This window comes from Panthera leo, chromosome F2, assembly GCF_018350215.1.
Source record: "Panthera leo isolate Ple1 chromosome F2, P.leo_Ple1_pat1.1, whole genome shotgun sequence".
Taxonomy (NCBI): Eukaryota; Metazoa; Chordata; class Mammalia; order Carnivora; family Felidae; genus Panthera; species Panthera leo.
In genome coordinates this window covers 12,481,896-12,509,510 of record NC_056695.1, presented here as the reverse complement: position 1 = coordinate 12,509,510, position 27,615 = coordinate 12,481,896, and the positions used below count along the sequence as shown (strand labels likewise).

Sequence of the window (27,615 nt, the reverse complement as noted above, 5' to 3'; positions counted from 1 at the left end):
ACCCTGGTCTAGGGAGGAAGTTTCTTTCACAAGTTTTATGTTATGCAAATTGAATCTTTTTCAAGTTTTCAAGTCAGCCTTCACGAGATTGAAATGTCACACGCTTTATTCTTACGTTCCCCTTTGTTTCGTTTTCATAAATCTTAGGAAAATATACAACCTCCTAGACTTTTCACAAATACTATGTTGCCACAGGCTTTCTTCTCCTTATACCCAGTCCTGTTATACAGACTGAGGGGGTGTTATTTGTTTGCTTGATATATATTCATGGAGGGGCTAGTAGGTGGCTCAGTCGGTTAAGAACCCAATTATTGATTTCGGCTCAGGTCATGATCTCGCGGTTCAAGAGATAGAGCCCTGCATCGGGCTCTGTGCTGACAGTGTGGAGCCTGCTTGGGATTCTCTCCCTCCCTCTCTCTCTCTCTGCCCCTCCCACTCCCACTCACACATGCACACTCTCTCTTTCAAAATAAATAAATTTTAATAAAATAAAATAAAATAAATATTCACAGAGTACTAGGGATATGATGATAAGCAAGAACAGACACATTCCTACCCTCACGAAGATTAAGGTCTAAGGAAGGAGACAAATATTAACCAATAGGCACAACCCCATAGACCGGCTTACACAATTTTTGAGAGAGGAGAAGCAATACTTATTTTTGTTCCACTTCATTACACATCTTGATCTAAACCACACATATTTATTTAAAGGTTATGGATTTTTCTAATTATACGAAAAGAAAACAGTGACATTAGAATTACAGTTGGCAAAACTATGGCTGCAAGAGATTGCTCTCCCCCAAACCATGTGCTCATGTCTCTTGTTTTCGCAGATCTGATCAGGTTGCTGCCTGATCCCTTTGACCCTCGGTTCCTATGGGAGTTCTGACACACTTTTCCACCCCATTCACTCCCTTTCCCGGCACTTACGGACATCCCTAGTTTTTCACTGTTACGTGAAAATAAGACCCTTCTGATTTTCTTCCTTAAGATATCCTATACCGTTTCCATTCCCGTCCCAATAAATTGAGGCCTTTTTTAATACTTCAATGTCTTGCCTATTTCACCAGCTGCCTGTCTCTTCCCCAACGGCTAGTTTTTGTAGGAACAGTTTTGTACCTTTAGATCATTATTAGGATTTCCTTGCAACTCATCTCTTGTATTTCAAGAAACTTTCATTAGCTCTTACATTACACCTTTCAAGACAATCTTTGAGTCTCCACCTGCATTTAAATTTTATATACATTAATATTGTAACTCACCAGTCTCCCCGTATTTCATTATCTTCCCCTAAATCTAGCTTCTCAACCCTGGCACCACTGACACTTTGAGCAAGACAAGTTTTGGTTTGGCAGGGAAGGGAATCTGTCCTTGGCACCGTGGGATGTTTGGCAACATCTCTGGCCTCTGCCCCTAGATGCCAGTCGCAGAACTCAGTTGTGAGATCTTCCCCAGTGTGACAACCAAAAATATCTCCAGATATTGCCAAGTTCCAGGGAGGGGGGAGGGGGCAAATACGTTCCTGGGTGAGAACCACTATGCCACCCCAAAGTCTCTTTTTTTTCCCACGTGATGTTGGTTTTCTTCATATGGAGTATATTATAGGTGACCAGTTGTCCCAGTTCGCCTAAGACTGAGAAGTTTCCCAGGAGAGAGAGCTTTAGTGCTAAGATGGACAAAGTACTGGACAGACCAGGATGAATTAGTTATCCTATTGGGTGATACAGTCTTAAATCCTTGCTAGTCCACCAATATCTTTCCTTCATTTAGTCAGATAAATGTTATCTTATGTAGGTATGGAATCCCCATCTTGTACTAGCTTCTCAGTAGCCTAAGCATATTACTGCCTCATTTTCTAACACAAAGGGGGACAGGTTAAAAAGTCTGAGTCTAGTAATGATTGCATTTCCTCTCATAGTGTTCTTACTAGCTGGAAATTTGTAAGATTTTCTCTTTATCCATAGAGGTTGAAATTTGACCAGAACATACCAAATATACACTTTTATTCTGCTCTCCCCCTCCATCAGTCTTGCCTGAAATTTATTCAGTTCTCTCAAACTGCAGATTTGTATGTTCCTTCTTTCATGCATTCAATTATTGTCACCCCTCCATCTCTATCTTTTTCATCTTCTGGAATTCCTTTAGCCCACATGTCAGGTCTTAGAGCTCTGTGTACTTCAGGTCTTTTATCTTGTCCCTACTGTTTCCATCTCTTAGTAATTTTCTTCTGTGTCTTAAGACATTTCTTCCACTCTGCTTTTCAACAATGACCATTTTCTCCTTCGGGTTATCTACCAATGGCTTAGCTTTCTATAACATCATGAGTCTTTCATCTCAAAAATCTTCTTGGTGCTGTTCTTGAACCTCCTCTAGGCTCCTACTTTCATTCAGGTTGGTGTCTGTCTTCCATAGCAGCTCAGTTTTATGAGGGGCCAGGTCTATTTATTTTTTCTCCCTCATTTTGGCCCCGGAACCCCGTCAAGTGTGCTAGTATCCTCCTTTGTGCACTGGGGCTTGAGTTCAACTGTTGGGACTCCTTGACTGATGGAAAGTGCTGTCAAACCTTTTCATGTGGTCCAGTGGTTACTTGGTCCCTGGCAAGACACCAAGAAGATACTTACCTGCTCTATAGCCTCCTCATACTCACCCATCCTCAAAAAAAAAAAAAAAAAAAAAGGTAGCAAAAGGAACCCACCTGCAACAGACGACCAGTTTACCTTGGACAGTACAGAGAATGCGCCATGTATAATTATCCAATCCAGTGTCCCTTTCCTCTCTGCTATGTATTTTACCTTCATTTATTCTTTCTCTAACATTCTTCCTTTTTTTAAATGTAGATTTGAGTTTCTGTCCTATGTCATTTTCCTCCTTTCTGAAGAATTTCTTTGAGCATTTCTTTTTTAAATTTTTTTTAATGTTTATTTATTTTTGAGACAGAGAGAGACACAGCATGAACAGGGGAGGGGCAGAGAGAGAGGGAGACACAGAATCAGAAGCAGGCTCCAGGCTCTGAGCCATCAGCCCAGAGCCTGACGCGGGGCTCGAACTCACGAACCATGAGATCGTGACCTGAGCTGAAGTCAGACGCTCAACCGACTGAGCCACCGAGGCGCCCCTCTTTGAGCATTTCTTACAAGGCAGGTCTTCTGGTGACAAATTCTCTCAATTTTTGATTATCTGAGGAAGTCTTTATTACTCCATCACTTTTGAAGGATAGCTCATTGGATACACAATTCTAGGCTTTTTCTCTCAACATTATACATATTTCACTCTCTCACTTGCATAGTTTCTGAAGAGGAGTCTGCTATAAGTCTCATCTTTGCTACTCTATAAATAAGGTAGACTTATAGCGCCCCACAACCTCAAGCTCCTTTAAAGATCTTCTCTTTGGCTTTGATTCTCTGCAGTTTGAATGTGATATGCCCAGGTGTTGTGTTTTGGTATTGATCCTGCTTGGGCTTCTTTGAGCTTTCTGCCTCTGTGGTTTGGTGACTATCATTAATTTTAGGAAATGTTCAGTCATTATTGTTTCAAATTTTTTTCTGCTCCTCCCTCTTTCTTCTCCTTCTGGCAGTTCTATATGTATATATCATACCTTTTGTAATTGTCCCATAGTTCTTCCATATTCTCTTTTGACTTTTTCATTCTCGTTTGTCTTTACATTGTTTTGGAAGTTTCTATTGACATTTCTTCAAGCACATTGATCCTTTGTTCAGCTGCATTCAATCTATCGATGAGCCCATGAAAGGTGTTCTTCATTTCTGTTATAGTTTTGTTTTTTGTTTTTTGTTTTGTCTTTTGGTTTTAGGTTTTTTTGTTTTGTTTTGTTTTGTTTCGTTTTGTTTTGTTTTGATTGCTGGCCTTCCTTTAGGTTCGTAGAGTCTCCATCTTTCTGATTATATTTTCCATTTGTTCTTGCATTTTGTCCCCTCCTTTTAAGTTTATTTATTTATTTTGAGACAGACAGAAAGAGCGGGGGAGGAGCAGAGAGAGAGGGAGACAGAGAATCAATCCCAAGTAGACTCCATGCTGTCAGTGTAGAGCCCAATGTGGGGCTTGATCACATGAAGCATGAGATTGTGATCTGAGCTGAAATCAAAAGTTGGGTGGTTAACCAACTGAGTTACCCAGGCTCCCCTGTTGTCTCTTTTTTAAGTTAGCGCCCTTGGCCTATTAATCATAGTTGTTTGAAATTCCCAGTCTCATAATGCCAACATATCTGTCATATCTGACTGAGTCCTGTTCTGATGCTTGCTCTGTCTTTTCAAACTATGCTTTTTGTCCTTTAGTATGCCTTGTAATTTTTTGTTGAATGTTCGGTATGATATCCTGAGGAAAAGAAACCCAGTACTGGTTTTCATGGAGGTTACTGCTTATGGACTTTCCTCTAGTAAACTGTGATTCTTTGTATCTACCTATCTGTCCCTCCAACCTGAAGGCAGTGGTTTGCCCTCTGACCTCAATTCTCTGACAGATCTAATAAGACTTGTTGGTTTTTCATTTGTTTAGCTTTTTTCTTACTGTGAGGATGGTAGTAATGACTTCTAAGCTTTTGACATGGCAGACTGAAAACCAGGAGTCCTCTCTTCTACTTACACTAACTCCCCTCTCTGCAGACCAAGGTGCAATTTATTTGCCTCACTTAGGCTCTTTCCACTAACTCCAGACTCTTGTCAAGCACACAGAGAATAAGTCCTGCATCAACTTCCTCCAACAAAATCAGCCAGAGGTAGTGCTGTCTTCATACCCTCTGGTCCTGCATCCTGCCGGCTTTGAGAGGGGGGCACGGATTTGGGAGAGGCCTGGGCACACTTAAGTTGCTGTCATCTCGGAGCTCTCCTTAATCCACTTAGCTGCCAAATCAAATTTAGATTCTGCCTTTTCTCTATTTTTTTTCCTGCTGGCCCAATTTCCTATTCCTTCTGCTCTCTCTTCCTCACCCGGCATTCTACCAGCTTCTTCCCTGCAGGTCTCTTCCCAAATCTTCCCAGTTCAGTTTTCGCTAACAGTGAAGCACAACTTGGATCGTTCCACTGCCTCCTCAGAAATTGTCAGTGTCTTCCCAATGCTTTCTGGATTAAATACAACCTGCCTCATCCTGACATTTAGGACCAATCTGCATTTCTAAGCTCAATTCTCATTGATCTCCTGCAAGCAACTGACTCCTAGCCAAGCTAAAATTGTAGACATTTTCCCAACACCTGGGCATTTCCTATTCTGTGCCTTTGCCTTCTCACTTCAGTTGTGCCACCTAAAATGCTTTCTCAGGTTGCCGAATTCTTAGCCGGTCTTCAAACACTTCTTTATAAATTCTTTCCTCATTCTCGTAACCAAAAACTAACTCTTGCTCACTCTCTTTCTCTCTCTTTTGTGAGCCTCCAGGCTATATCCAATTTCAGCATTCTTTTTTTTTTAAATATTTTTTTTAACGTTTTATTTATTTTTGAGACAGAGAGAGACAGAGCATGAACGGGGGAGGGGCAGAGAGAGAGGGAGACACAGAATCGGAAGCAGGCTCCAGGCTCTGAGCCATCAGCCCAGAGCCCGACGCGGGGCTCGAACTCACAGACCGCGAGATCGTGACCTGAGCTTAAGTCGGACGCTTAACCGACTGAGCCACCCAGGCGCCCCTCAGCATTCTTAATAAGGTATTATTGTCCTTTCGGCACCTGTCTTTTCTGTCTATGATATCTCAAGTGTCTTGACAGTCTGTGCCATACTAACCTCCACATTTTTGCAACATCCAACAACATGTTTTGCAAAGAGTAGTTGCTTAACAAATATATCTTTCATTTATTTAGAATCATGTTGTTTTAAGATGGCAATCCATGGCTTTCAGCACCTTGATTACAGTTTTGATGTATTGAAGAAAATAGATTACAGTATATCCTTGAAACTCACAAAGGAGAAAAAGACTAGGGACCTTGATGAATCCCAAACAGTAGAAATCAAAAATGTTCTTATGCGCCCTTAATTCATCCTTTATTATGTTTCTGCCAATAGCTATGTGTTTACCCAACTCTCCACATGTTAAATATATTTTCTGTCTTTATTCATCTTTTTCTCTTACCTGATGACCATTTTACACCCCTCCCCAAAAAAAGTTTTTGATAACTTCATGAATGCTGGGAATACACAACCCAGAGAGATATTGGTAGCCAGTTAGAGTGGCAATGTGTGCTGTTTGTTTTTATCTCCCCCGAATGACAAATAACCCCATTATGGACCTTAAGCTGGTTTCGTTTGGTTTTGTTACAAATAATGACCACCACAACTATTAAATCCTTATAGTTATGAAGTTGCTATCCTGAGAAGCATATTCAAATTATCTGCCACTTGCCATAAATATAATTTAGTTTCCAGCACAAACAACTTTGGGTTGGGAATATTACTCCTCTGTTTCTGCTCGTGCCTCCTTCTGCCGCATTGGAAACCACACAGCTGCAATGATCATCAACATCAACATTCTAAGCCACTAGAATAAGACAAACTCTTTCTATCGACTTTTTACTATTATTATTATTATTGTGGTAGAACACACACAACATAAATTTACCACCAGGGACATTTAGTACATTCACCATGTTGTGCGATCATCACCACTCTCTCATTCCAGATCTACTGACCTTTTTTTTTCTTTTTCTTTTCCTAATGGCTTTTTGCTAAAATAAATTAGGGCTAGTTTCTATAATGTAGGCGGATATTAATTTTGCAGAATTAGGTAGTTTAAATCTTTTAGACTCGCCAGCTTTTATAAACTGAACAAATAAACAGTCCAAAAGAAAGAATCACTGTTTGGTCCCTCTGTCGGTCTGTGTAGAAGCATTTTGAAAGAAATACATACTCAAGATTCATTTGCCTTGCGAGGGCCAGGCAACGTGGTTTCTTGCTCCTGGCAGTATGCTCCTGGAACTGTAGCAAACCCGGATAAGGCACAGGAGACCCAAGCCCTTGGCACATTTTCACCTAGGCCAAGCACACCATTAAACCTCAGTTAGGAAATATCAATAACTTTTGAAAAGTGGATTGCAGTCTAGCGTGTTACCAGCTGTCAGCACCTCAGGAACTAAATTGAATGGCCAGGGAATTGAGATATGAAAAGTAAAGAAAAAAAAAATCACATGGGCCTCCTTTAATATCATTTGTGACATGTCCCCCCATACTCCCCCTACCGCCCCTCCCTGACAACTGAATAAACCATAAATAGAAAAAACAGAAGTATTGTATTGTTTTGTTTTGAAAGAAACAGGGACAGAGCGATTATAAAATTCCAGAAGTATAAAAACTGATGCCTCAAAAACCACTACTCTCTCTACTCTTATATTTTATAATATAAACCAGATGTTTTGAGTTTTTCCAAATAGCTTCTTTGAGAGAAATAATGCTTTGGTCTGTGGCATGTTTTTGATCTTAGGTAAAATATTCCTACCTATTTTTTTTCTCAATCTTCACAAATGTTGTTTTCAGAAAATTCTAAAAGTAAATATCCCTTAACTGGGCTAGTTTGGTATTACAGCTATCCATTGTAACATTTAACGTTTATCATATAATAGGGTAGTGGTTTTGAAAAATTGGAATTTAATGAGGAAAAAAAATGCATTTATGTAAGCCCTTGGACCCAATGATACCCAATTCTTTGGAAAATCGTTTGGGAAACATTAGCCCAATAGGGTTGTTGGCAAATTGAGAGACGAGGAGTGGCCCAACATACATAAAAATGCCTGAGGTGTCTGTCACGGTGGATTTTGTCGGCTAACACCAAAAAAGAGAGAAGGAAAATTCGTGAATTCAGAAAGTGTTCCTTGAACTTGTTAGACTTGTTGTTAGAGTAAACATCCAACCAGTTTCAAAATGAATTACCTTAAATCTTCTGAGGTTTCTCTCTGAATCTTACGGTCAGTGTGCCTTCCAGGCGCATAGAAAACCAAAAGGTAACACAAATCAAGACGGCCATAAAAATAGATACAAGCTGAAGCCAGAAATTTCCATACTCCCTGACCAAGACGCGCACATCTCCCTACCCTGCCTCCCCCGCAACACACGCACACACACACTTGCACGCACACACACACACACTTGCACACACACACACACACACACACCCCGGCCTGATGGCTAAAATCGGCAGATAAGCAAACAAACACTCTAAACTGCCAGGTGTCTTCGTCCAAATCGGGCCCAATGCAACGACCAAAAGCAATCACTTGGGCCTCATCACATCGCACAAGCGGGCTATTCCACTGTGTGTGTCTGGGTCCCACAGACAAGTTAACATAATCACGTTGCCAAATGCAAAATAAATAAACCTCTCTTCTTCCCACAGCATGCACCGCGCAGCCTCTTTCATCAGCCGCCCCGCGCCCCTCACACAGGCAGCCGTATCCGCCAGCGGGCTGGCCACGGATGCAGTCTTGGATCCAACCTCGGGGAAGCCTAGACAGGGGTTCTATTGAAATCCTCAGATCAGCGCCCCCCTCAGCTTCCTCCGCCCCCAACACGACTCCTTAAGACAATAGGACAGCAGGGGCGGTCTGATCCCAAGTCAAGGCAGCTCAGTCTAGCTCAAGAGCACAAAAGCTACCCAAGGCGCGCACGCCCCCTTCCTGCCCACTGCGTGGCGGCGCCGTAACGAGCCCACCGCCCGAGCCGCGCGGCCTCCGTGGTCTCAGGCCCGCTCGGGCCAGCCGGGTGCTCCGCCGGCGGCTGGGGCGGGGTGAGCACAGGCACCGTGCCTCACCCAGGGCACAGCGTCTCCTCCCCTTGGAGACCAATGTCCAGCCCGGGTCTGCAGGCTGAAGCTTTTGGAGTGTTTAGTTTTAGAAGCCTTGTTGACTCTAAGGGACCCAGGAATGGTGGAGTGCTATTGATTCCGTGGGGGGGGCGGGGGGGGGGGGGGAGTAGATTATCTGATTTCTAGGCTAAGACCTGGCCCAGGCCTGATAACGCGTTTTGGTAAGCATTTCGAGGACCAACTATAAAGTATCAACCAGAAATGGAAGCCTCAGAACAAAGCATCATACCATGCTTTGGGGACACGCAGTCCGTCCGCAACGGGGTCATAATGGCCTGGCTGAGGCTTTCTGGGGGGTGGGGGGTGCGGTGGGGGGAGGGTAATATAGGAACTACACCATTGCCAAGAGATGAAAAATGGGCCCAAACTTTGGTATAAGGCCTCTGGCCTTCTTCCAGTGGGACATATTAAAAACAATATCGGGGTGATACAGCAGGAGCTGCTGGAATGACTCATTCTCCTGACATAGCCACCCAGACAGTTGGCAGACTGCCCTGCCCCACCCATCTCTGATCTCACCACAACATGTAAGCATCTGGTACATTCATCATCTTCTCTGGGGCATGAATGGATGCTTAGGATGTAGATAATTTAGCAGGAATATATGTGTGTATTCTCATGCAGATAAGACAATTATTTCATAATAGAAATGGAACCTGAATCATCTTTGCCTGACTTTTGATCCTGCCAGCATTGCAGAAAAACACTTGCTGATATGTTCGATAGTCAGGAAAAGGAAGCACAGAAGGCAAGAGAGATTACCGGCCGCTCTGTGCATTTGCTACCACGTGCTGTGATCTTAGCCCTTTCTTGTGGATATCTGATTTCACAGGGAAAAGGAAAAGGCAAATGAGAGACAAAGGGGTCCCCACCCAGCATGCACACACATTTTCCATACTAGTGTAGAACTGAAAAGTAGAACAGTCATGTAAATAAGGCCAAAGCGTATAAACAGACCAGATGCTATAAAAAACGGTTGACAAAAGGGGGGGGGGTGGAGAGGTGAGAGAGAAAGAGAACGAAAAAAGAAAGACATTTGTGAAAATGGCTTTTCTTTATAACTTTCTCTGAGTCCGATCAGGATCCCCCCACCTCGTTTCATTTCATGATGAGTAAGTATGTAGAGAAACAGACATAGAGATAAACGATTTTCTTCTTTGGATTTAAACTCAGGAAGTGCCAAAATCTGCATTCCTTGTTTAATTCCATAGCATCAAACTCTTAGAAATACTGATAGTAATTCTTTTTTTTTTTTTTTTCCTGATCTAACTGGGCAAGAATTGGAAGACGTAGGGGAACAAGGAAGGAAGTTAAATGGGACATGTGAGAACAGATTTATCTGAGCTTGAATTGATTGAGCTGTAAAAAGAGAGAGGGGCAGGAGACACGTCTGCCATATCCCACTGGTAATCAGGTGGCACTGTGGGCCCAAGACAGTCTGGGTGTTTTCTAAGAAGGGGGGTATATGAAGAGCAGTGCAAGCTTATTTGAGGAAACCAATACGCAACCAATCTTTCATGGGCAATCACAAATTAGGTATGTATTGCTTGGGAGATAACCTTTGCCTGCCTCATAGTTAGTTCCCATCCAAGTTAAAGTTAGGAAGATGTGACCCATGTAAAGCGTAATGCATTTTAATTCAGATCTTTTTCTTGCATGTATGGGATATAACAGCCCCTTCAGCTCAGCTCTGATCTTCCCCTTGAAACCTCTGCAGGTGTCACAGCTTTGTCAACATGGGAGGGTGATTATGAATTTTTATCCAGATAAACTTAAGGGTGCTTGACTGATCTGTCAGAAGTCTTTTGAATTTTTGGTCCTGTTTAGGATCAACTTATTGCCCTTTCAGCTGTAGAGAAAGGAATGGCCTCTGGGGAGAGTGATCCTTACACACCTCCTTCATTTGCCACTGACTGCTACACAAAGACAGCCACCTGCCATTGTCTGGCACCAAATCCATCAATCCATCCCAGTCTCCTGGAGCAGTCTGGGTGTCTCCCATTCCTTAAGACTGCTTAAGAGTCCTTGTCCACAAGCTCGGCCATTGATCATGTGCTGCCTTTGGAAGAAGTGTAGGTCAAGATTACAGCATGATCATAGAAACCGTGTGTGCGCACTGGAACAAAAGGAAAAAGAAATAGAAAAGTGCGTGCTGGTGTGGCTCAGTCGGTCAAGCATCCAAGTCTTGGTTTCGGCTCAGGTCCTGATCTCACAGTTCGTGAGTTCGAGCCCTACATCAGATTCTGTGCTGACTGTATGGAGCCTGCTTAGGATTCTGTCTCTCCCTCTCTCTCTGCCCCTCCCCTGCTAGCTCTCTCTCTCTCTCTCTCAAAATAAATAAATAAACTTAAAAAAATTTTTTAAAGAAGTAGAAAAGCATTTTAAAAGGGAGAGAACGATCTCTATTTCCTAAGTGTGCCCATCCCCCAGATTCTGTAAGATCAGATAGCCCTTTAGAAGCCTTCTCTGTTCAGCCAAACTGGGAGTAAATTTTTCTTTCTCTGAACTCCCACAGTATTTATTCATTTAACAATTGTTAAGTGCTTACTAAGTATCAGGCACTTTACACGCATGTTTATTTTTACAAACAACCCTGCAAGGTGACCATTATTATCCATCTATTCCCATCCCTACCCTACACCACTATTTAAATTTTTTTTTTACGTATTGATTTATTTCTGAGAGACACAGCACAAGTGGGGGAGGGGCAGAGAGAGAGGGAGACACAGAATCCGAAGCAGGCTCCAGGCTCCGAGCTGTCAGTCCAGAGCCTGACACGGGGCTCGAACTCACAGACCGTGAGATCATGCCCCGAGCTGAAGTCGGACGCTTACCCGACTGAGCCACCCAGGCGCCCCTAATTATAGCTTTTTAACGACAAGTCCCACATTAGACTATTGGCTCATGAAAGGGAAACTCTGTGCCAAGTAATGCCTATCTTCTTAAGGCACTCTACAGCCCTGTGCAGCAAGCACCTTGCAAGCCCTCAGTAAGTGAGTGATGAGTAGATCTGCGAATAGGGAAGGAATGAGTGAATAAATAAATACATTCCACGAGGGATCATTGCCCGCTTCTGTTTGTTAGTTTCTTCATAAACATAGCTTATGATAAATGTGTTTAAAATACTGTCATGGTTTTAGAAGCTATTAGAAAAAGCCAGTGAAAGGAAATCTGAAAGCCTATGGTTTATATACCTACACACCACACACTATGGTAATTTCCACAAGCACAGAAATTATGATAAGTGCAAGCAATTAGAAAACAGCCATGTATTAGACATTTTGTCTAATATTCAAGGAGACTGTAAAATGTTTTTTCCCTGAGGCAGAGGACATATATCCCATTCTGCCGGAACTTGGCAACCCAGTAACTAACAAAGGAACTGAAACTTACAAGGCTTGTATTCAGAAACTTTTACCTCAGAGATGAAACCCAATGATATATTTTTTATCATAAATAGAATAAATGTAAAAATCAGATGAAAGGAATTCTACCTTATCAATATTATCAATAAATGATAGCCAAATTCCCCAAAAATGTGTAAACTTCAATGAAGGAAAGCCTTATCGTTTCAGTTGTTATTTATTATTCCTTCTCACTGAGCTTGACTTTCCTAGAAATTTGAGATAATTGACTTAAAGACAATAGCGAAGCAGTTCCGTTTAGAGGAGAGTTTGTTTACTAGCAAATCTATACTCATGGTGCTTAGTGTCATTTTATTTTACGTTATAATGTGAGCTGGGAAGTCTGATTCTATTTATTGCATGAGCACCATAATTAAAACCCCTTGGTGCTATATATGGTAAGCAATGAATGGGCCCATTAGATGTATTTAAATCCCCATTCTAAACTTCGATACTCGGAATCAAGTTTTTGCAAATTTAATTTGTCACAACTTCGAATGCATCTTTCTGGGCCTATCTTTTTTTTTTTTTTTTAAGTGAATTCGATAACCTGATTACATTAAGTAAGGTTTGTTTTTTACGTATATTTATAAAAAGAGTGTTACCAAACCAAATATTCGACCCAGGTGGATCATTAAAATATACAACCTCTACAAATGGAAACGTATCTTTAAAACATCTTGAACCAAGATAGTAGAGGTACTTGAGAGACTACTCTACTTTTAGTATTTTACAAGAGAAACATGGGTCTGGAATTTATCCCCAAGAATGAGGACTGAAGTTGCAGGAGTAGACAAGATAACCAAAGAAGAAAGTTATGAAGGAGGCAGGTGGACAAACGTCAATGGAAGCTTCTCCAGCTGGGTGTTGAAGGCAGTGGGCAGAGCCGAGGACACCAAAGGACAAGCCAGAGAAGTTGGAGGTGAATTGGGTGGTACAGTCAGTGGAACCGGCAGCGAGGAGCACCAGTCACTCTGGGTGCCGGAGTTGAGTAGACTAGAGAGAAGGTGGCCTCTGAGCCAGCCAGCCCAATAGCTGTCCACAAATGACACATCTCCCATGACCCATTTACCTGTGTTCGTAGGGGCTCTCTCTCAACAGGCTGAAAGAGGAGATCATATCAGCATGATGGTTTTTTCTGTGAAGTTCAACACAAACACTGACAACGTAGAAATCATACCCTCTAAATGGGTTTTCTTTCTTCGAGATATGTCAGTATACCTCAAAGGTTATCAAATACCTAGTAAAACATATAAATAACAAATAACTTCGTATATATTCACGTACGTATACATATCTGTGGAAATGCCTTATTAAGTAACGTTCTTTGGCCAAAATAAAACGCAAGAAGGTGACACAAAGCTACGTGAGTAGTCCGAGGGCAGGTGAAATTCAGTGTGAATATTATAGTATGCTAAATACTGTCCCCCCAAAGGGCCCATGTTCTAATCCCTGAAATCTGTGAATATTACCTTATATGCAAAAGAATGCTGTAGATGTGATTAAATTAAGGATCTTGAAATAGAAAGATTAGCCTGTAGTATCTAGTGGACCCTAAATGTGATCACAAGGGCCGTTTCGAGAGCGGGGAGGAAGATTTGAGTAAAGAAGGACAGGAGGAAGTCAGGGATGTGTCAATGGAAGCAGGAGGGCTGAGAGCGAGGAGAGGAAAAGTCCACAAGCCAAGGAATACAGACAGCCTCCAGATGCTGGAGACGTCAGGGAAGCAGATTCGCCCTTAGAGCCTCCAGAAGGAACCAGCTCTGTGGACTGGCTAACCTTGATGTCAGACCAATAAAACTGTCTCCAGGCTTCTGGCTTCCATACCCGTAAGAAGATAAAAATTTGTGTGATTTTAAGTCGCCAAGTTTGTGACCCTTTGTTATAGCAGCAGCAGGACACTAATGCAGACTCTTCTTTGGAAAAATATTCACACGTGTAGCACAACATGCTATCACACGTTTTTCTCTAGGAGAAAAAAAAAAACGGGCAAACTTGGCAGCGTCCGTAATGGATGTTCCTTGAGGGGAAACCTTTCTTTTTCCCCGTCTGTTCCGCTGCACAGAGCTCATCCCAGGTCAGCAGCACAGTTTTGTGGGACGGGGAGAGGGAGGCGTAAGGGAGACCTGATGAAGCTGGGTGGGAAAGAGGGGGTGGGGAAGCTGCCAGGCGCAGATCAATGCAGAAGGGGCCCCAGCAACAGGCCACTTTTTGGGGCTCAGAAGGGTTCCTTCAGGCTCCAAGTCCGGGAGCACACGCTGAGGTCAGCAAGTACTGCAGTGGAAGGTAGGGAAAGCACCAGAAATGCTGAAGACCTGGGAAAATGTGCTGCTTCGTCTTAAGATGCCATCAAAGTGCCTCGTGCCCTCAGGAATAGTGTTGACCATAAAACAAAAAGAACTTTAGGCAACTCACGATATAATTCTTTCTGGAACAACGCCTCCAGCCCAGGAAGCAAGGCTCCACGATGACCTGCTAAAGCCCTAGAAGGCCTGGAGGATGACAGTGAAATTACAAGAGTCGTGTGTACACAATGTGATGTGTGTGCCGTGCTCTCACAGTATGAAGAATGCACGAAAAGCACGTGAGGGGATAAAACCACCCACAGAAAGCTTAGAGAGCTGGGAGAGGAAGCAGCAGGCACTCTGCCTGGAACCGGAGGACACAGCGTTCAAGGGCAGGCAGAACAAAAGACCCTCCAGGAGGAGAAAGGAACCACCGAGAGAGCCTGGAGGGAAAAGAAGGGTGTGGTGAGAAGTCTGGAGGCAAGGCAAGCAGGACGGACGCTGTCAGAAGCAGAGGACGAGGAGGGGGGAGCGAATGACAGTAGCCACGAGGGAGTGACAAGAACCTAATTTCCAAGGGGTGCCGGGAGCAGAGCCAGGGAGCTGGCGGGAGGGAGTGAGAAGCCAGCCGGGAGAAAGGAAAGGAGGCCCCTGACCAGGTGGTGAGGAGCACAGGGAAGACCACTCCCCGGGACCGCGTCAAGATGTCCCGCACCGGATGTGCCCCGTGTTATAAGATGCACCCCGAGAAATGTGTCAGTACTAATAAATACGCACGTCTGCAAATGACTTACTTTCAGAGGGAGGCAGGAGGGAAGGGTTGGAAAACTTAGGATGAACGATCGCTCTTACTTATCTACATCCTGAGATGATTTCCGGGAAGAGTGAAAAGTGGGAGCTCTTGCAGCGGGCATTGCCCGTGACCCTCGTTTCAAAAGAATCCTTCTGCCTGCAGTGTGGAAGAGGGAAAATGGAAATGCGAGACGGGTTAGGAAGGCTGTTGCAGGCAATCCAGGGGGGTGAGGAAACCACACAGGGGCGGAGGATGCGGGCTCTGGGGAGAGGCCAGGCTCCACTGGGGAGAGGGAAATTGGAGGTAGAAAGCAGGAAGTGACAGAAAGCACCGGGATGACCTCAGTCTTCTCGGTGAGTCATGAGGTGAGGCTGTCTGCTGAGAGTGAGGGGGCAGGAGTTAAGCTCGGGTGTTCAGAGGAGGGCTGAGGTCTATAAATAGTCTTCTGATTAGCTAAGGAGTGAGCGTGTGAGTCTGTCCGGACGCCTTAGAAGCCTGACTGCAACCACTCGCTGGGTGCCAGGCGCCCCCACTCTGTGTCCACTGCCGGAGGCGTGAGGTCCCACAAAGCCGGGAGAGACGGGCCTGACTCACAGAGCTGTGCAACCACGGGAGTCGTAGCCGTAGTGAAATAGTAGTAAGACCTCGAAGAAGCTGTGGATTCCAAAGTGGTTAGGACTCTGTAGCCGAGGATTTTTTGTTTGTGTTTTCAAAACATATGACTTGTACATCTACACATACGGACACATGCACAGAATGAATAGTCGCTAGAAATACACACACACATACACACATAAGTAATGACAGAAACCATTGGTTCAATATGTACTTGCTGAACACGTCCTATGTGCCAAGAACTATGCTAGACGCTGGAGAGGCAGTAATGAGCCAAAAAAGGTACCTGCCCTTATGGAGTGAACAGTCTGATGGTTAATACAAGGAGACGTTCAAACTGATGTAAAAGTGTCACGTGATTAGCGCCGTAAAGAGCCACACACTGGGCAGTGAGAAGGTAGGATCGACACAGGTCAGGGGTTGAGGAAGAACGGACTCTAGCCTGCCTTACGTCGCAGACTGGCTTGCCCGTGTTCTTCTCCCTAACTACATTACGATTCCTTTGAAGGTCGTGTGGATGGTTGCCTACTCTTCTCTGTTCACGGCACCTGACACATGACCGGGCACACAGCAAGTGCTCAATCAATGTGTGTTTGGTGACCCGGCTGATTGCCATGGGATATTTATCAACAATGTGAGTGGCCTTCCTTTTCCAGGAAAACTACAGAGGGACATCTTAGTAATAATGGAATATCCCAAAAAAATTTTTTTAAAAAATGGCACATCCCCATTATCTTGAGGATTTGGCAGGAACAACCACACTCACATGCCACTGCCTGGACTGTCTCATCCCTAAAATGTAGTGTCATTGACACTTTTCCTTTTAAAAGAGCACAAATCACAGTGTTCTTCGCACTAACGTACATTGAGGATCTGTATACTTGTTTTTCCTTATTTTTCAAGGCAGCTTCCTTTGATTGACACAAGTTACAAGGGAACTGGGGAATAAATGTTTAATGGGTACAGAATTTCTGTCTGGGCTAATGAAAGGTTCTGGAAATGGATAGTGGAGATGGTTGTACAACGTCGTGAACGTACCTGCTGCCACTGAATACCCAATTAAACTTTTTTAAGTGGCAAATTTTATGTTGTGTGTATTTTACATAATTAAAAAAATCCAAAAATAATTAAAGCTTGGAAATTTTAAAAACAGAAAAAGATACTGATTATGAATAATTGTCCCCTTTTTCTTAAAGCCCTTCATTTTGATCTGACTAAATCCCTGTCACTATATGGGGCACCTGGGTGGCCCAGTCGGTTGAGCATTTGACTTCGGCTCAGGTCATGATCTCGCGGTCTGTGAGTTCGAGCCCTGCGTCGGGCTCTGTGCTCAGAGCCTGGAGCCTGCTTCGGATTCTGTTTCTCCCTCTCTCTCTGCCCCTCCCCCATTCATGCTCTCTCTCTCTCTCTCTCTGTCAAAAATAAATAAACATTAAAAAAATTAATATTTAAAAAAATCCCTCTCACTAAAATCAGGCTCATGGACTGGGTCCTGCTCCTCTTATGTCCATTCTTCTGGAACCTTATGTTGCAGTCATGGATTCTCCCATCATGCATTTCTATCAGATGCCTCAGCGCTTTACTTGCACACATTCCCAATCTCTGGGATGCTATTCTCAGCCCTAACCTTCCAGAAAACACCTTCTCATGTACCTGAGCTTAGCCTCCTCTAGAGAACTTGTCCCAATACCCATTTCAAACCCTCCCCACCCCCATAGGGAAATGACTGCTCTCTCTCTCTCTTTCTCTCTCTCACATCCTCACTTACCCCCGTGTAGATCATTATCACGGCAAATATTACATCTAATGCAGTGGTTTATTTATAGGTCTGTCTTCCTGTGCTGCACCATGGGGCGCAGGGGCAAAAACCTTTGCTTATTTAGGTAGCATGATTTTAAGATCTCCGGCTTGAACTGTGTGACCTTGTGCAAGATGTTTAATCTCTTCTAAGTCAATTTCATCTTCCATACAATGGGAATAATAATAGCCTCTATGTCATAGAGTGGGTACGAGGAAGAAATGCAATAATGCGTGTGAAGGGCTCAGAGACGGTCTGACACACAAGCAACAACGAAGTGTTTGAATAAAGGAAGTACAATAAGCAGTGACAGTTGTTCAGGGGTTAAAAGGTTGAACATTTGAGGTCAAAAGTTGATAACAATGATTAAAATCCTAATCCCAAACGTTTATTTGGAAAGGCGCATAACCTCGTCTGCTCCCTCCTGGGGCAGCCTGATCAGGCCACAGAGGTCTAAGTATATCATGGTCATCTTAATCTTAGGCAACAAAAACAAAAACCCAAGGAGACCAATAAGAAAGGCTTATTGTAATAGGCTTCAAACCAGTGGAGGATCTTCATGCTTTAAAGAACATAAAGTGGTCCGGGGACCCTGGGTGGCTAAATTGGTTAAGAGTCTGACTCCTGGTTTCGGCTGGGGTCACTATCTCACGGTTTGTGAGTTCCAGCACCGCATCAGGCTCCGCGTTGACAGCACAGAGCCTGCCTGGGATTCTCTCTCTCCCTCTCTCTCTCTCTCCGCCCCTCGTCTGCTCTGTCTCTTAAAATAAACTTAAAAAAAAGAAGAAGAAAGAATGTTAAGTGCTCCTGCTATAGACTTTGAGATACTTTTGAATAAGTTTTCTATACCAACCCACTTACACCAAAACTTTGGCAAACTAGCCTCACTGCTGGAAGTTAGATCAGAAAGTAACCTTTTCCCTAAGTCAGCCTGGCTTTGGAGGTGGATTCCTATTTTACATGAGAAGATGCGGGCTATTTTCAAGGCAGGCAGCTGGCTTGTTCAGTGGAAACAAAACATCACGTGACACGTAGGCGTCATTTCTTAGAAGGCAAAGCTGACCGCAGTGGTCATTGCCAGAGACCTCCAGGTCCCTACCTGATTCTTATGCGGTCCCATTAAAGCTGACTCCACACCCAGCCTCAGGGGCGGAGCTTGTGACCCAGGCCTAAACCATCAGCATGTCTCATTTCCTGTCCACTGACTTTCACGGATCGTGCGTGGCCTAGTCAAAGCCAAATGAGATGCAGTGACATTTTCCCTGAATCTTTTGGGAAAGAGACTCTCACTCATAACCTCTGACCTAAAACATAGGAGAATGAATCAGGCTAGCAGGTAGGTACCTTTCTGGTACCCATAAAACTGAAAGCTGAAGTCAACCTAAAGGAAGCCAGAACAAAGAAATGGAGATTAATTTTTTTTTTAACGTTTTATTTATTTTTGAGACAGAGAGAGACAGAGCATGAATGGGGGAGGGGCAGAGAGAGAGGGAGACACAGAATCGGAAGCAGGCTCCAGGCTCTGAGCCATCAGCCCAGAGCCCGACGCGGGGCTCGAACTCACGGACCGCGAGGTCGTGACCTGAGCTGAAGTTGGACGCTCAACCGACTGAGCCACCCAGACGCCCCAAAGAAATGGAGATTAAAAAACTAAGCAGGTGCTACCCATCTGCTTGAGTCCCGAATAGAGTTAAACCTGAAGTCAGCACTTTCAGCTTCTGAATCACTAAATTCCCTTTCTAAGCGAGTTTGGGTTGGGCTTTTCTGTAACTGCAACTAAATAATCCCAACTGGCCTTCATCAAAGCCACTCTTTCCAAACAGAAGCTCCATACTGTGATTCCCTAAAAAAGATAACCGGTTTCTCTAGAGAACTCACATATGAATGAATCAGGGCATATTCAAGAGAGTAAGTGTCTGGGTAAGAAAATCTCCCCTTTGGGGACGCCTGTGGTTCGTGTTTCTGTGTGGGCCAGGAAACTCCTATAAATTTCACCTGTTGACACATTTTCTTTGCAAGCATTTTGCTATTTCAGGGGGAGGAGCCGGAAATAGAGGTGGAGAAGGGAAAGCATGAGGCAAAATATGAATGATTATGCAGGAAGCAATATAGCTGATGGCCTTTCAGCAAAGGGCTGGCATGTGGGTACCTGCGGTATGAATTCATGGTGGAGGAACTAATCAGGCAACGTTATCTGATCTGGAACAACAAGAAAAAGAAAGAGCCTCTTTCCTTTGGTTTGATGTGTCTGAAAGCCTTTACCAAGGTGACAAGGCTGGTAACGGAAGTATCCCACCAGAAACTTTGCCTCTGGACTGTACTGAAGTGCGGACCTGGGATCTGGGTTGTTTTCCAGGGACCGTCTGTCATTTCATTTTCAGAACGAAGCTGGAGTTTTGTTCTATAAAAACAGGGCAGGTTCTGGATTGAAACCAAGAGTCGAACATGCTGATGCTTGAAGATAGAGAAGCACGGAGTTGCACAAATTCTTCTGAGTAATAGAGGCTGGTCTCAAGCCTGGGGCTGAGGAGGCTGTGGGAGCAGAACCAGAGTCTGTGAGGTTATTTCTTCCATGAAAAGAAAAAAACCCACAGCAGCTATCTGAGTAATCTAAGTCCAAAGCCGCTCCCAGGGAAGGCAGCAGAGCTTTGCAGGAAAGGGCGTAAGAATTCGGTAGCAGGACTAGTTACATAATTTCTTCCCATCCCTAACCGGCTCTGGGGCCATAGACTAGTTAGTTTTCCTTCCTGAATCGGTTTCCTCGTCTATAAACTTCAGTTAGATTCTTGAGAGAAGCAAGTTAGTTGAATTACATCAAAAGTCCATGGCAGAGTGGGGGCGGGGAGTGGCGGGGGGACCTGGGTGGCTCAGTCTGTTGAGCATCTGACTATGGCTCAGGTTCAGGTTGTGATCTCAGGGTTCGTGAGTTCGAGCCCTGCATCGGGCTCTCAACTCTCAGGGAGGAGCCTTCTTCGGATCCTCTGTCTCCTTCTCTCTCTGTCCCCTCCCCTGTTCACTCACTCACGCGTTCTCTCTCTCTCTCTCTCAAAAATAGATAAACATTAAAAAAAAATGTTTTTGAAGGAGTCCCTGAAAAATTCAAATAAATGGTAATTGTCCAATGTCACTGAACCCAGGGAGACTTACAATGAACATGGGGCAGCAGGCACCTAGACGTGGAGACCTTGTTCGCATTTGGCAGGCAGAGGGGCCAAAGTCTCATTTTAATGTGATTTTTTTGCAGAATATTGGTAGAAAAACACCAAGTTGAAGCCAAATTTCTGCATTTCTGTAGATTCTTCTAAGCTCAGCAAAATTCCGACCCTAACCTGCAGAAAAGCCAACTCTACAATTTCAGACTGGGTAGGCATGAACCTAAAAGATTTTCATCGGGCCGTCTGTTTCTCAAGAGCAAGATCTGAATCTCATTCCTCTTTTTAGGCAAGAGGCATCACATGGTGCCTTAGTTATTGCTCAAGGAATTTTTATTCTCTTGTCTAGAAAAATGAATTCATCCTCCGGACAGCCAAACTGAACTGCTGTTGGAATGTGCTCGAAGTAGGAAGGAAGGGAGAAGGTGTACCTTTCTTGGGATATTAGTTAGGGTAAGGTTAAGCTGCTAAGGGGTAACAAAGAAACCCCCAAATTCAATGACTTAAACGTAGAGAGAAGTTTCTTTCTCTACCATGCAACGCTTCAAAGGGGAGTGAGCCTGCTGCACAGGTCTTTCTGAAATCCCCAGGGCACCGTCCTCACCAGCATGATCAGAGCTGGATCAATGGATTGAGAACATAAAAGAGCCTGGAGAAGCACACGCAGAAGCAGCACGCTTCACTTCTACTCATGTTCCATGAGCAAGAACTCAAGTCACATGGCCGTATCCAGCAAGAAGAGAGGTTATAGAACGATTGCACATTCATTGTTAAGAGGATTAAAGATGAGTCAATGATATTTTCCAAGAATATATCAGATAAAGGTCTTGCATAAGAATAAGTAAAGAACTCTCAGGGGCGCCTGGGTGGCTCAGTCCCTTGAGCGTCCTACTTGGGCTCATGTCACGGTCTCACAGTTCCCGAGTTTGAGCGCCGCATCGGGCTCCGTGCTGACAGCTCAGAGTCTGGAGCCTGTTTCAGATTCCGCGTCTCCCTCTCTCTCTGCCCTTCCCCTGCTCATGCTCTGTCTCTTTCTCTCTCAAAAAGAAATAAACACTCAAAAAAATAATAAAAAATAAACTCTCAACACTCAATAATTAGAAAACTCACAGCTCAAAAACAATGAATGCAAGACTTAAACAGCCACTAAATAATATAAACAGATGGTAAACGAGCACACAAAAACATGTTGAACATCAAGAGTCATTAGGAACATACAGGATACAGCACATCTGTTAGATGGGCTGAAGTCACAAAGATAGACTTTATGAATTGTTGGTGAAGACACAGAGAAACTAGAACCCTCATACATTGCTAGCATAGGAATCCAAAATGGTACAGTTTGTGAGGTTCTTCCAACATTAAGTGTATACCTACCTAGGGCCCCAGTCTTTCTGTCCCCAGATATGTACCTAATAATAATAACAAACAACAACAAAAGCATATGTCTCTACTCAGACTTACACACAAATGTTCATTGCAGCTTTATTTGTAATATCCCAAACCTGGGAACCACCAAATGCCCATCAAAAGTTGGACAGATAAACAAATTTTATAACATTCATCTGATGACATACAACTCAGCAATAAAAAGGAATGGACTCTTGAAAGACACACAGGTGGCATGGATGAATCTCAAAATAATTATACTGGGTGAAGAAAGGCAAACCAAAAAAAAAAAAAAAAGCATGCATGATTCCATGTATATAAAATTCTAGAAAATGCAAACTAACTTATTGTAATAAAAAGAAGATCAATGGTCATCTGGGGAAGAGGAAGGGGCAGAGATGGGGGAATTACAAAGTGGTACAGGTACACATCCTGACTGTGATGATGTTCTCATGGGGGAGAGATATGTCAAAAGTAATAACTTGTACACTTATGCAACTTATTGTATGTGCAATATACACATACGTATGCAACTTATTGTATGTCAGTTCTCCCACAATTTAAAAAGTGTGTGCCTTTTATTTATTTATTTTTTTAACGTTTATTTATTTTTGAGACAGAGAGAGACAGAGCATGAATGGGGGAGGGTCAGAGAGAGAGGGAGACACAGAATCTGAAACAGGCTCCAGGCTCTGAGCTGTCAGCACAGAGCCCGACGCAGGGCTCAAACTCACGGACCGCGAGATCATGACCTGAGCTGAAGTCAGACGCTTAACCGACTGAGCCATCCAGGCGCCCCAATTCTTTTATTTTTAAGGATAGTTATAAAAATGGAATTTGGTGGTCAGTCAGAAGTCTCCTCCACATACAGTTTCTTTGTGTTACTTTGACATTAAGTTCTGGGAGATTTGGATGAGAGGAAGAGAGACTATGAAAGGAAGACTCCTCTTGAGAAGTAAGGCTTAAGAGAACCGTCTGCAGCTGTGGCCCCAGCTTCTGGCTCACGTGCTTCTCCAGCACCAGCCAAGCTCCCAACTCTGGTCCCAATCCCTTACAGCGAACACACCCCATTCCGAACCGTCCCATTAAAATCCCCACCCACTACCAATCCACAGCACCAACGGCCAGGGACTTTGCCCTCCAGCCTCAGCCCTGCCTGCCAGACCACACCTTGCACGTAAGCCCTCCTGGCACTTCAGTTCACGTCCACCGGCCAAGTTTTTAGCTAGGTCGATGCTGACCTGGCCCGCTGGGTCATTTCACTTTCCCCGACCTTTCCAACAGAGGGAGAAAAGCTGTCTTACCTGCATCACACTGAAAACTGGCTGAAGACGTTTCCCCCGAGCTTCAGGTAGCATCAGTGGGACTTTCTCTCCCAAACCCCTTCAGAAGGCATTTTCAAGTCTAATCCCTTTTGCAGCGGCGTGCTCCTTGCCGACAGCACTGCGCATTCATTGGGGCGATACTCTGGAATCTTCCTACGTGAAAGACCGAAATAGATAAACCATCATAAAGGAATTCTAGAGGGCTCAGGCGGGATGATTCTAAGAATTTTATCCGTCCACTTCAAGAAATTTCTTCTGTTGAGCTTTAGGATTACTACGGAAACAACCAAGGCTTTTGCCGATTTATCCCAGAATATCATCCTTGTTGGGGCACAGTTGTGCAGTGGTATTGCCACTGCAAAGGGGTTTTTGTTTGTTTGCTTGTTTGTTTTGTTTTTTGCTCTGAATGGCTCAAAGTGGGATACCGGAACTAAGTTAGAAATAAGCCTGTATAAGAATGAGCAGATTTAAGGATTATAATTGGTTCTCATAAGCTCGATTCAGGAGACCTGGGGGAAGTGATCTTCATCTTCCAACATGTACTAAGGCATAGCCTGAGAGAGAGAGAGAGAGAGAGAGAGGGTTAGTTGAGTTGATCGGTGGAAACAGTGCCAACTGGAGTAGATACTGATGAATCAAGGAAATGTGTGAGAGAAAAGACAAAGCATAGAAAACACCAGAGGTTAGCTAAATTGAATTTGGGGACAATGAGATCAGGGCTCTCCTGTTGACCGAAAGCCTTACGTCTTGGGTTCATTGGAGCAGGATTTGCAAAAACAAACTGCAGAAAAGCCTTTTCTTTAGCCAGAATTCTTAGTAGGCAGTCATGTGGGGGTAATGGCTCCCTTGTCTGCTCCCACTCCCTCCTCGCATTCAGCCCCTCTGACTTCTGCCTGAACGGAGAGAAGAACTGTTGCTGGAGCTCGGTGAAGTCAGTGGGGTCGGGGAGAGGGAGCCTCACTCGTAGTGGCACCTCTGTTCTGACAAAGGCCCTGGTGTCTTACCTTTCCCTGCATGGAAAGAGGCGGGAAGGGAGCTGGGAGTGATTGATGTCAGGCACTGTGCTAGGTGATTTCTCCTTCAACAGCTAACTTAACTCTTAAAATGCCCCCATGAGATGGGAATCATCAACCCCACTTTCACAGAATAAGGAGCCGAGGAGAATAATCTACACGATATGAAGCCTCAGGAAGGTTGAGGACGTTGCAGTAACTTCATAGCTACTCTGCGGTGCACTGGAGATTTGTTTCCACATCGGCCCCACTGTGGGAGCTGACTCCTCAGTGGTTTTGGAACCCTATTGTACAAGGTCCAATGTCCTGAATTATGACAGTCAGGTACTCGGTGATAAACGACATCCAGGTCTCGCAGGACGAAGGAGAGGGAAGGAGAGACCTTGATTCTGTCTGCCTCAGCTCACTAGCACATTCTGGTGTGGAGCCTTCCATTTTCAGGTGATTCACAAGAAAACAAGGTCAAGTCTACTTCTTTTGCTATAGACTCTTTTCTTTTTGTAGTTTTTTGAGATGTTATTGTAGACCAAGAGTTTAACATGTTTAATTCCAGCCTAGAAGCCAATGAAATAAAAATAGCGAAGCAAAACTGACTGGCAAATAAAGGAAATTAATTTAATAACAGATTTTGTTCAGTCTCTTGGGGCCTGCCCCAACGAGTATTCCCAAATACTTTTGGAGTGAGAGCATGGCCACTGCCAGAGTAAAAAGCCTCTCGATTACGGCTGCAGCAGGCAGAAACTATTATATGTATATGCAACACTGGCACACAGCTAAACTACACTTCCCAGCCTCCCTTGCAAGGAGGTCCAGCATCAGTCCTGCTCTGGTCAGTGGAAAATGAGCAGATTTGATATGCACTAACCCCAGGTCATAAAACCATGTGCAATTTTCCATGTGCTTTTCTCTTCCCAGCTGGCTGGCATATGTCAACTCCGGGGACCACCTTGGGAGCCACAAGATGGAAGGAGCCCAGGCATTTGAATCACACCGAGGAGGAGAGCTGTCCAGCCAGAAGTATCATCCTTGGACCGTTACAGATCAAGATAGAACCTTTGAGTATGTAAAGCTTCTACGATGTGGGGATCTTCCTGTGAGAGCAGCCAGCACTCTCTTAGCCAATTTTCCAGAGCCTTGGTTCTGCTCACCTTCCCAGAGAGCGTGATGTGAACCCCAAAGCACCAGACCCAGGAGAATGAAAAGGAGGCTTCCAGAGAGGCAGGCCTCCCTACTTCTGAGCCTTCAGGACTTTTCTTTCCTGCAGTTTGTGTTCCACCTCCAGGAAGTGTGGAGGGACCTTGGAAACCCTTTTCTTTATATGACTTAGAGAGCAGAATTCAGTTGTGGCACCAAGAACATACCTCACTGAAGGGTAAACTCATAAAGTGAAACATTTGTTTTCAGACTGATTGTGGGAAGAGACCAAAGTAATTAGCCAAAAAGAGTGAACGATAGGATTTTTATGTAGTTTTGTTGCTGTGAATAAGAAGTAGGCAAAACAACCATTGCCTGCCAGAAATCCTCAAAAGCTTGATTTTGTGACTAGAGAAGAGGTATGTGTGCCCGGAATCAATTGTTTGGGTGCAATATGACATTTTTTTTTTGAGGTGGGAGGGGGAGAGGGCAAGCAGAGAGGGAGAGAGAGAATCTCAAGCAGGCCCCATGCTCAGGTTGGAGCCCAGCACAGGGCCAACCCCACACCACGACCCTGGGATCATGACCTGAGCCCAAGTCAAGACTCAGATGCTCCACAACTGAGCCATCCAGGCGCCCCAACAATGCGACGGTTTAAAGTGCTTGACAGTGTTTAAAACACTTTTTCCTTTAAACACATTTAACTTCACCCTTCCCTCAAATGGGTTTAGTCCGGTAAACACTACCTGTAATTATCTGAGCAACAAGCCGGTTTCATTTCGGCTTCTGTCAAATACTACACATTTTCCAACGTGTGGCATTACACTTAGGAGGTTTATTGATTGGTACCCTTCAGAATCCATGACGGGGGTGAGGGATGTGATTGGAAGGAGGTCTCTACCATAGTTAGGTGATGAAAGGGTTGGTGTGAAAGGTGTGTCTTCTCCAAGAATGGAGGAAATCCCTGAAAGAGAAGCAAGTGATGAGGTGCCAACTCGGGACGAAAGGATTTATACCCTTCGGTGCAGAGCCACTGCAGGGCTCTCAACGCTTGACCGGTTTGCATCGCGTAGGCAACCGGGGATTGTCACTGAAGCATAATTTCTCTTTGTCAGGATGCAGAAAGTGAAGGTCAGGGCTCTCCCCAGGTAAACTCATGCACCTGCCGAAGGACCGGAAAGCAACGAGACGATCTGAGTACCCTGCCTGCACACAGACCCAGAAGACGTGTGAAAACAAATAGCTTCCCTCTCAGTACGCTGGGAAGACACCCGAAGGTGGCACACTGGACCTTCAGAGCCAAAAGCCAGCATAAGAGGACCTGTGCTCTGCTCCAGGTGTCTTTAAGACGCTGCCATTTGTGTGCAGCTGGCCCTTTAAAAAGAGCTCGAGGCCAGAGAAACCTCATCCAGCAGAATTATTCAGTTTGTTTTAGCAACTGCTTCCCGAGCCCTGGTCTCCCATTACTTCATCTGCATTCCCCAGATGCTGACCCTGTCCCCTCTAAGCCCACAGCATTCCCCCCACCCCCGCCCCTTGGAGGCTTTCATAATCCCCTAGGGGACACTCCCAGGACGGAGCCCTGGCAGCCCCACAGGATGCCACCTCTCAGGTCACGGGTGGAACCTGACGCCCTTACCCAGCTTCTCTCGCTGCAATCCTACCTGCCCCAGATTTCAGGCCTGCGTCAGAGGCTGCCACCGGAGGAGGTAGGGAGGTGACCCTGTTTGGTCCTGCCCAGGCTGAACTCCTCCAGGCAATTTCAGACAGCTGTCCAGGTGTTGCTCAGTAAGGTTGCATTTAGAGGACTGTCCAGCATGGACCGCCAGGGTCTCCGAGCAGTGGCTCCGAGCCCTGTCTCGTCAGTCTTTGCTGGACTGATGAGTCAGCAACGTGTCCCTCTTCACACTCTC

At 44.5% G+C, this 27,615-nt stretch overlaps 2 long non-coding RNA genes across 2 annotated transcripts; one reads left to right on the top strand and one right to left on the bottom strand.

Annotated features, from left to right (window-relative positions):
• Nucleotides 1-19,927: 19,927 nt before the first annotated feature.
• On the bottom strand, nt 19,928-23,698 carry LOC122210891. The gene is made up of 2 exons (XR_006198350.1): nt 23,401-23,698; nt 19,928-20,221 (listed from the first exon to the last, which is right to left on the bottom strand). It is a non-coding gene; the product is annotated as an uncharacterized LOC122210891 (long non-coding RNA).
• Nucleotides 23,699-23,803: 105 nt separating this feature from the next.
• On the top strand, nt 23,804-25,627 carry LOC122211199. Its single transcript, XR_006198552.1, has 2 exons — nt 23,804-25,009; nt 25,484-25,627. It is a non-coding gene; the product is annotated as an uncharacterized LOC122211199 (long non-coding RNA).
• The last annotated feature ends 1,988 nt before the right edge of the window (nt 25,628-27,615 follow it).